General features: G+C 38.6%; 1 long non-coding RNA gene across 2 annotated transcripts in view; it reads left to right on the top strand.

Moving 5' to 3' along the window:
• LOC120515418 overlaps positions 1–6612 on the top strand; it is a 93513-nt gene extending 86901 nt beyond the window's left edge. For both annotated transcript variants that reach the window (XR_005630651.1, XR_005630652.1), the window contains one exon: positions 6053–6612. This is a non-coding gene — a long non-coding RNA (uncharacterized LOC120515418). The remainder of the gene's footprint in view (positions 1–6052) is intronic.
• The last annotated feature ends 1964 nt before the right edge of the window (positions 6613–8576 follow it).

Genomic DNA, 8576 nt, shown 5'->3' with positions numbered 1-8576 from the left:
GCTTGATGTGTGTCTGTGTGTTCACTCCATGATGGGCTGGCGTTCTGTTCAGGGATTGTTCCTGCCTTGCACCTACTGATAGCTGGGATAGGCTCTAGCAACCTTGCACAGGATAAAGTGGGTTTAGAAAATGGATGAATGGGAAACAAAATTATCAAATACAACTTAAAATGTGTTTTACTATTCTCCGGAAACTTTTCTCATTGATAGTCTTTAGAATTTCATTGAGAATCAAATTGATTTCTGTTGTTTAATATGTATTCTGACAATAACAGCGTCTAAACAGTTAACTTGGGTACAATATTTTAATGCAGTTACAGTTCAGGTTTGGTTATCTAAAGGAAATGTCGGCCAACCAAAGAGTCCTTTTACTAAACTACAAATGACATTCACATGCTTTTAAGCTCCCAATATATTGAATCCTCGTTCTGTCTGAATTTAAATTCAATTAAAATAAAATCACTTGCTGGGCTCTTCTATGAGATGCATAAAAGTCAAGAATTATTGTGTTATATCTGTCATATGTGCCTACATTCCTGGAAGCCAGGAGAGAGTGGAAGATGTAAATGAAAAAGTGAACACTGCGGCTCGATCGGCGTGACCCACTGCAGTGCCTTTAGCAAAAGAACGCAACAGAGAACTTCATTTGTGCAACCGAATGTACGCCTGTGCAAAAAAAGGATTCAAGACTACAAATGATGTCTTTTCCATTACTTTAATAGAGGTGGTGGGCTAATGGCATCCAACTGCTGTCTTAGTGAGCTTCAAGTAAAGTGCAAAATAAACTTAAATTGGGTGTAGAGATTGTCATTTATGGGCAAAGAGATTCTCTATTAATGTTTTCAAACAGGATGTGCTGTTAAAGATATAATACAATTTATTTAATAAAAACGTTGGATGCTCGTTTATCATATAATGTGCACCTAACAGGTGCTTAAAAAATGCACAAGCAAAAGCAACTAAACCAATGAACAGAGACAGCTGAGGAATATTCTTCCGTTTACAAAATGTTTTCCTTTCATACATCTGTAATGGCATTTTTACTGTAAAAGCACACCGTAGCACACTGGCTATGTTTCTGTTATGTCCCGTTACAGAAACAGACTTGAAGAACAAAAAGAAACAAATACTTAACTTGGTGTTGCAAAATCACTGATTAATCATGGAATATATATTAAGCAAAGATGGTGACATTATTGAATCTGAAGGTTAAATAGCACAGTTTATATGGTTGAAAAAAATGCATGATAGTCATTTCTTGATTAAAAAATATGATGTATCTGTTAAACAGTTCCCTTCATATATTTTTTATTTTCATATTTTATATTGTACCTTTCAAATGTATCCGTTGTAAAGTATCCTTATCTATCTATCTATCTATCTATCTATCTATCTATCTATCTATCTATCTATCTATCTATCTATCTATCTATCTATCTATCTACAACACCAACAACAACAACATTTATTTATATAGCACATTTTCATACAAAAAGTAGCTCAAAGTGCTTTACATAATGAAGAATAGAAAAATAAAAGACAAAATAAGAAAAATAAAATAAGTCAAAATTAATTAACATACAATAAGAGTAAGGTCCAATGGCCAGGGTGGACAGAAAAAACAAAAAACAAAAAAAACTCCAGATGGCTGGAGAAAAATAATAAAATAAAAAATAAAATCTATCTATCTATCTATCTATCTATCTATCTATCTATCTATCTATCTATCTATCTATCTATCTATCTATCTATCTATCTATCATGTAAGAAAATACATCTTATCTGTTCTATAATTTTAAATAAAGTTTTCCTTAAAATAAAATATCTGAACAATCTACCTATTAGCGGGCGGCATGGTGGTGCAGTGGTAGTGCTGCTGCCTCGCAATTAGGAGACCCGGGTTCGCTTCCCAGGTCCTCCCTGTGTGGAGTTTGCATGTTCTCCCCGTGTCTGCGTTGGTTTCCTCCCACAATCCAAAGACATGCTGGTTAGGTGGATTGACGATTCTAAATTGGCCCTAATGTGTGTGTCCTGTGGTGGGTTGGCACCCTGCCCAGGATTGGTTCCTGCCTTGTGCCCTGTGTTGGCTGGGATTGGTTCCGGGTGACCCTGTATTCGGATTCAGCAGGTTAGAAAATGGATGGATCTACCTATTATAACTTCCTGTCATATTTTTTTACTGATATAAATATATGCCTTGTATTGCTTTACATATTTATCTGTTACATGGTACTCTATCTATCTATCTATCTAATAACTGAATAGTACCATTCATATCTATCTATCTATCTATCTATCTATCTATCTATCTATCTATCTATCCATCCATCATCTAACCCGCTGAATCCGAATAGGGTCACGGGGGTCTGCTGGAGCCAATCCCAGCCAACACAGGGCACAAGGCAGGAACCAATCCTGGGCAGGGTGCCAACCCACTGCAGGACACACACAAACACACCCACACACCAAGCACACACTAGGGCCAATTTAGAATCACCAATCCACCTAACCGGCATGTCTTTGGATTGTGGGAGGAAACCGGAGCGCCCGGAGGAAACCCACGCAGACACGGGGAGAACATGCAAACTCCACGCAGGCAAGACCCGGGAAGCGAACCCAGGTCTCCTAACTGCGAGGCAGCAGCGCTACCACTGCGCCACCGTGCCGCCCATCTATCTATCTATATGTATAATATATTCAGAAATGAGCCACAACGTTAAAACCACTGACTGGTGAAGTGAACACCATTGTACATCTCATAACAATGGCACCTGTCAAAGGTGGAATATATTAGGCAGCAAGTGAACAGCCAATTCTTGAATGTGATCAATCTATTACTCTATCTGTAGCACCTGTCATAGTTATTTGTTATACAGTGCTTTTGTTATCCATTTTAAATAGTACATTTCATATTTTTGTTATATAGTACCCTTACAATGTATGTATTATACAGTTTCTTTTAAATGTTTGGATCTATTTATGTTATAGAGTGCCTTTCATATTAATGTATTATTATGTATGTACATCACCCTCCTGAATCATCTTAGGTACGCGATCTCACCGTGGGATGAGAAGGGTGCTGTCGCTAACAGTATCATCTTTTTCTGTTCACACAGCCAGGAGAAGCTGCACAGTGATGCCAACTGATTCCACCCCTTTTGGTCAGAAGACTATTTATTCGAGGTGTTCACAGAAGGTGGTGCCTCATTCTGGATGGGCACTCTTTGTATACTGTTTCTGTTTAAAGTTATTACATTACTTGGACAGGGTGACCTGGCTGACACCCCAACTTTTTTTGGATCGATTGTCATACCTCACATGGCCACAGTATCTATGAGGGTGGACCCAAAAATAACCGGAATTTTGTTGTTTAGGTTGGTACTTGTAGTACATGGTTGGGCCACTAGGGCGATCTAGTTACACTCCTCACAAGTCAGTCTGCCAAGTGCCATCAGTCTGGAAGGTCGTGCTTGTGTTCAGTGAATTTTGTAAAAGTAGTTTTGTGCAAGTGTCGTTTTTTTACGATGGCCGATTATACTGAGCAACGCACGGCAGTGAAAATTTGTTTTCTTCTTGAAAAAAGTGTTGCAGAAACTATTGTTATTCAAACGGTATGACAACCCTGAACCACCCACCCTACTCACCGGATTTAGCTCCATGTGATTTCTTTTTGTTCCCTCGGATGAAAAAAGACTTGAAAGGAAGGCGTTTTGCTGACGTCGAAGAGGTAAAACAAGAAAAAAACAGAGCATTAATGGGCATTACTTCAGACGAGTTTAAAAAATGTTTCGAACAATGGAACAAACGGTTAGATAAGTGTATTTCCACCAATGGAGAGTACTTTGAAGGAGACTAATTGTAGTTTGTACAGAAAATTAAATTAAGCACGTTTTAAAAATATTTCCGGTTATTTTTGGGTCCTCCCTCGTTTATATGTTAAATAGTAACTTCATTGTTTATCTGCTACATTGGTACTATTCCAGGGGTAGGCAGAGTCAGTCCAGGATGGCTACACTGGCTGCAGGTTTTTGCTCCAACCCAATTCTTTAATAAGAAGCACTTATTGCTCAAGTAACACTTCTGCTTCACTTTAGTCGTCTCGCTCGTTAAGATTTTGAACCCTTATTGCTTATTTTAGTCTTAAACAGCTGTAGTCTTGGTTTTTAATGACTCCTTATTAGCAATAAGATGCAAATTACAAAAGAAACCAGCATTTCTCCATTTAGCGTGTTTCCATTTACACCTCTCTGTGTATTTATCGTGCACTATTGGGTTTAATTAAATACTTGGAAGGAAAGTGAAGAGAAAAAAGTGAAGGACTGAGAATAACTCGTCTGTTTTAGACTTCAAATCATTTAGGTGATACCCTTAGAAACGGGAAGAAAATCTAGGATATAAGAATAACTTGACATGGCAGAGTTAAAGCACTAACAAGCCATGAAATTAAATCATTGACAAGAATTAGTTTTTAATTAAGCAACTGGGATGGAACAAAAACCTGCAACCACTGCGGCCCTCCAGGACTGACTTTGCCCACCCATGTACTATTCCAATCTCTATGTTTTATAATGCCTTTCATATTTATGTATCTATTTGCTATATAGCACCTGTCATAGTTATTTGTTATATAGTACCCTAGCTATCTGTCTCTGTGTCTGTTATATATTATCCTTACTATTTATCCTTTACATAGTTCTTTTAAATGTATGTATCTATATATGTTGTATGTTGCCTTTAATATGCTTCTGTTTCTATCTATCTATCTATCTATCTATCTATCTATCTATCTATCTATCTATCTATCTATCTATCTATCTATCTATCTATCTATCTATCTATCTATCTATCTATCTATCTATCTTATATAGTGCCTTTCATATCTATCTATCTATCTATCTATCTATCTATCTATCTATCTATCTATCTATCTAATTGAAGGGAATGGTTTACAAGATCCGATTGTGTTTTTTAAAATACTGTGCCTTAGTCGCATTTTGATTGATTTTAATTTTTACAAATCCACAAAGAATATGGACAAGTTTAAAACAATATGGTGTGTGAATAGTGTACTGTGTGACTGTGATAATGAGGAACTGCGGTTTGTTTTTTAGGGGTTTTTTGTTGGTTCAATTGTGTTTTTTCAAAAAAAAAAAAAAAAAAAGAACATGTAAATATATTTATAATAATGTGTAAGTTGTATATTTGATGTTTTTGTCAATAAAGTTTGTTTTTTAAAAAAAAATATCTATCTATCTATCTATCTATCTATCTATCTATCTATCCTGCCTACTATGCTAAAACTAGGATCTATCTATCTATCTATCTATCTATCTATCTATCTATCTATCTATCTATCTATCTATCTATCAATCTAACATTACTCCTTTCATATCTATCTTCTAATAATTGTTATCGTTCATTAAACAAGCCTGTCACCCCCTTGAATACTTCGTGTTAAAGTAATAAAGGCACGAGATGGACGTGAGAAGCCGTGTCTAACTCTTATTTAGCCATACATGTAATTTGCAGCTCTGATTTCTCGAAGGCCGGGGTAGCCTTCGGGTTACACGGCAGGGATGGAGATTGCATTTGAACGCTAAGAACAAAGGCCATCAGTAAATGATGCACAACCCCCTCAAAAAGAGATGAGGTCAACATCTTTGAATCATTTACTAGTCTGCAATCTCAGGCTTTTTACCTAATTTAGCTGAAATGTTGTAAACAAAAGAATGTATCTGTTTTGCAAAATAGGAACCCCCCACAAACCAAACAGCCACCGTTTTTTGAATGCAAACTTTTTAATTTGATAAAATGGCCCGGAACGTCAATGAAGGAAGTACACGCCGTGTATGATCTGTGGCAATGAAGTACGCGAAAATTAAATGCAAGAAAGTATTCGGTCTACTGCGTTTTATTTAGCATAATGTACTGTAAAACCTCATTTAGATATGGAGGCATGCTATAGGAAAAAAAGTAAAGGTTATTGTCATGCTGAACAAATGACAGTCGAAATGTTGCGTCTCTAACCTTCTTTTCTATTTTTTTTTTTCAGCATGTGACCTTTTTTCCTTTTGACTCGGCTCTTTGCTTGACACGCTACTAGCTCTACTGTAATGCGATCATTGAAAAGACAGGAGAGTCTTCAGATCCTCTACATTCTTTACAACTTGTGTCCATGACACTGGGCAGTGAACACAATGTTTTCAACCGGCCTATTGGAGTCACTGCAGAGTAACAAGACTGCTAGTCGCTAACTCTGGAAGTTTCCATTACCTGTAGCCTACCCATCAAATTTGGTGTGTGTTTTGAAATGTCTGTGTGCTTTAATTGTATTGTTTACAACACTTAATAATTTAGTTGTACTAGCTGACTTACCCGCCATTTCCTAATGCAAGAAATTAAAAAAATAAAAATGAATTATAAACTTGCATTTAATATGTAATCTAACATTTATTAGTATTGGGAAGTGAATTTTATACAATATTCTTGCACCCCCTATTGCAGTTAGCAAGGCTACAGACAATATACAGAGCCGGCTATACTTCCTTAAAAGGCTGGCGTCCTTCAACATCTGCAATAAGATGCTGCAGATGTTCTATCAGGCGGTTGTGGTGAGCGCCCTCTTCTACGCGGTGGTGTGTTGGGGAGGCAGCATAAAGAAGAGGGACGCCTCACACCTGGACAAACTGCCACGTACAAAAGTTCGCTGGCGACTCTGCTATCATGGGCTGCATCAGGAGTGGGCAGGAGGAGGAGTATAGGAACCTAATCAAGGACTTTGTTAAATGATGCGACTCAAACCACCTACACCTGAACACCAGAAAAACCAAGGAGCTGGTGGTGGATTTTAGGAGGCCCAGGCCCCTCATGGACCCCGTGATCATCAGAGGTGACTGTGCAAAGGGTACAAACCTATAAATACCTGGGAGTGCAGCTGGATGATAAATTGGACTGGACTGCCAATACTGATGCTCTGTGCAAGAGAGGACAGAGCCGACTATACTTCCTTAAAAGGCTGGCGTCCTTCAACATCTACAATAAGATGCTGCAGACGTTCTATCAGACGGTTGTGGTGAGCACCCTCTTCTATGCAGTGGTGTGCCGGGGAGGCAGCATAAAGAAGAGGGACGCCTCACACCTGGACAAACTGGTGAGGAAGGCAGGCTCTATTGTAGTCACGGAGCTGGACAGTTTGACATCTGTGGCAGAGCGACGGGCGCTGAGCAGACTCCTGTCAGTCATGGAGAATCCACTGCATCCACTGAACGGGACCATCTCCAGACAGAGGAGCAGCTTTAGCGACTCTTCAGTTCCACCCGGGGGGGTAAACGTTAACATTATACAAAGTTATTGTCTGTTATACCTGCATTGTTATCACTCTTTAATTTAATATTGTTTTTTGTATCAGTATACTGCTGCTGGAGTATGTGAATTTCCCCTTGGGGATTAATAAAGTATCTATCTATCTATCTATCTATCTATCTATCTATCTATCTATCTATCTATCTATCTATCTATCTATCTATCTATCTATCTATCTATCTATCTATCTATCAATATGGCCCTACTCTGGGTGTCATGAGGCCATGACATCAATAGGTAGGAAAATGTAAGATAAAAGGAAAAGTTACATTTAATAAGGAGGCATTAAAACTGAATTTCTTGGTTGAAAGGTGATAGTGGTAACCAGGGGCGGTCCTAGCCTGTTTGGTGCCCTGGGCGAACACCCCCTCTGGCAAAAGGTGCCCCCTGTGCCCCCCCCCAGCGTTTTAATAAACAATGAACAAAATCGGTGCAATAAAACAAACTATTGGAAATGTAATGTCTAACAGAGACAAAATCAAATTTTACATTTATACAGCACCAAAATATTTCGTTCTAGTGTAAAGAATTTTCACTTTAGTACCATCTCCAGTCATCAGTTCCCCAGGTCACTAACAACTACATAAACCTTTTCTGTCAGAGCTGCAGTCAGTTTATTATTTCGGGTTAACTTTCCCCGCCTATCACTCTCCACTACCACCTATCACTACCATTAATTTGCATTAATAAGTTAGCACGCAAACATATGTATCCATACAAAAAAACTCTTACTAACTCAAATCATTTTATCAACATGTTCAAAATCTCATTGACGATATTTTACCGGTTTAAAGCCTGTAATGTGCACTCCAATTATGGCGAATTTACTAACCTGTGATAAAGAATAGAGAGACCACACTCATTGAGCGGGCGTCAGCTTCACACAGGTTGATTTATTCTTCCTGTTTGCTGTTCGCTGCTCTATGCTGCTCGCGCAAGGAGTGCCCATCTAACGACTTCTGCGATTTCGCACAATCCAGGAAAAGTTAATTGTGACATAATGGGCTTGGATTGACAATATTATGAATGAAGCACCCCGCCCCCCACCCCTTTCGACAGGTTGTGTGTGAGACTTCAGCACAGCAGCAGCAGCAAGCAGGCGCACCGAGGGCCCTCGCGCTCACTTCCCGCATATATGGGTGCGGCAAATGGAGGGCGCCCTTACTCCTTGTAAATGGCCAATAGAAAACCGATTGCTGCCCATGCAATCCCAA

This window comes from Polypterus senegalus, chromosome 15 (genome assembly GCF_016835505.1).
Source record: "Polypterus senegalus isolate Bchr_013 chromosome 15, ASM1683550v1, whole genome shotgun sequence".
NCBI classification, from domain to species: Eukaryota; Metazoa; Chordata; class Cladistia; order Polypteriformes; family Polypteridae; genus Polypterus; species Polypterus senegalus.
The sequence above is the reverse complement of the archived record's forward strand: the minus strand, read 5'-3'. Positions and strand labels throughout refer to the sequence as shown.